The sequence below is a fragment of the Eptesicus fuscus genome, chromosome 11 (assembly GCF_027574615.1).
Source record: "Eptesicus fuscus isolate TK198812 chromosome 11, DD_ASM_mEF_20220401, whole genome shotgun sequence".
In the NCBI taxonomy this organism is placed as follows: Eukaryota; Metazoa; Chordata; class Mammalia; order Chiroptera; family Vespertilionidae; genus Eptesicus; species Eptesicus fuscus.
The window spans coordinates 56,535,486-56,537,459 of NC_072483.1; the positions used below are offsets into that span (position 1 = coordinate 56,535,486).

At 38.7% G+C, this 1,974-nt stretch overlaps 1 non-coding gene across 1 annotated transcript; it reads left to right on the forward strand.

The window, feature by feature from the left end:
- Window positions 1-478: 478 nt before the first annotated feature.
- Window positions 479-640, forward strand: LOC114230506 (U1 spliceosomal RNA). Its single transcript, XR_003616432.2, has one exon. It is a non-coding gene; the product is annotated as a U1 spliceosomal RNA (small nuclear RNA).
- The last annotated feature ends 1,334 nt before the right edge of the window (window positions 641-1,974 follow it).

Consider the following 1,974-nt stretch of genomic DNA (forward strand, 5'->3'; position numbering starts at 1 on the left):
TTTGTCTCATCTAGTTCTGTGGTCCTAATGATTGCCATCTGAGTCAAAATAAAACTTTTCTGTAAAATATACTGTTAAACTATTCAAAAAACATTAAAACGTTACCTTATTCTGTGGTAAAATTACTCAGCAATTTAGTTGATTTTAATAATGATAAGTAAAAACCAAATACCCCATATTAATAGCAATATACATATCAATGATTTTTACTACTCAGCTTTGTAGCCATATTTAGTTCATTTCTGATAATACAAAATACCCAGAATTTGCTAATCAAAATTAGAAGTGTAACAGTTACAATAATAGGCTGAGCTAGTGGGCAAATCACTTAATAGTATGCAAATAAAGTAAAATGAAACTATGCACTACTAGTTTCATCTTTCTTCTCCCCATTTTAAAGCTTTGTGTACTTGAACCATTGAAAGCTACTATATTCAAGCCACCTGCTAGCTGCTATGTATAAATGAGTGAGAGATCCATACTTACTTGGCAGGGGAGATGCCATGATCAGGAACGTGGTTTTTCCAGATGGAGGCTTATCCCTTGCACTTGGGATGTGCTGACCCCTGTGATTTCCCCAAAACTGGAATACTCGACTGCATAATTTGTGTTAGTGGGGACTGTGTTCACACTCTCCCCTGGGGGAGGGGGAATGAATAAGAGAGGGTCTACGAGCTAAGTGAAAGAACAAGGCATATTTTTATTTATGGGTAAGTTTGGAAGCGCCAAATGAAAATTATGCTGAAGAAGAATAAAAAGAATTTGAAAGACTCCTTGGATGGTCAGAGAAGGCTTTACCAAGGAGATGTGGATTGAGTCAAGTGTTAAAGAATGGGAAGTGGAAACGATGGGGTTCAAGTAGTTAGATTTCTGATTCCCTGCTGAGCACCTTGACACTTTGTATGCAAGCTATTATTCCACTACGAAAGCATCAGCTGTGATAATTAGAACAAAGAAAACAAGGTAAAGGGCCTGCCTTAATAGTAACAAATATAAATTTAAAAACTGTATGAGAGGAGCTATAAATTAGAAATGACATCTGAACTTTATATATTTAGAGTGCAGCCAGAATAAGTGCTAATGAAATGCTTTCAATATTCATACATGATTCCAACAGTCATATATATAACACTACAAAATTTAGATCCTTAGGTTTAATTATAAGATATGTTTACTCTTCCCACTTCCTAAAGCTGCTATAAATTATTCTTTTCCAAGAAGGAAAATAGAAAAAAAAAAAAAGGAGAACCTATGCTTCTTCAGTTTGGGCTATTATTCTACTAGCACCACTTCCATTTGGACAGGTGAGGGGCCTGGGCAATACTTATCTTCAAGAACCCCCCAAACATACTTTTTGTTATATTTTCCTTTTTAAAAACTGGTGTCATAAACCTAACACTGTTCTAAAAATATAGTCTTAAGAAAAAGTTGAAGATGGCCAGATGAATAAATCTTAACTGACATAATGCATCATTTAAATGTTACTGAAATTCAACAGAATATTCTTAGAGGAACAATATGTACTTCAAGTCTGAGAAGCTGCCATTATTGACAATGGTATATCTCATCATTCACAGTGACCCCCAATTTCCAAATCACCGTCAAAAGATCCTTTTTCTTCTATGCCTTCTTCATTCAGGCTCTTAGCACAATGCTAGAGGCCCGGTGCACAAAATTCGTGCGGGGGTGGGGGGGTTCCTCAGCCCACCCTGCACCCTCTCTAATCTAGGACCCCTTGAGGGATGTCTGACTGCCCGTTTAGGCCCGATCCCACTAAATGGGCAGTAGGACATCCCTCTCACAAGCCAGGATTGCTGGTTCCCAACCACTCGCTTGCCTGCCTGCCTGATTGCCCCTAACCGCTTCTGCCTGACAGTCTGATCACCCCCTAACCACTCCCCTGACAGCCTGATCGATGCCTAACTGCTCTGCTAACGTCCCAATTGCCCCTAACTGGCACTCAGAATTGGCTAA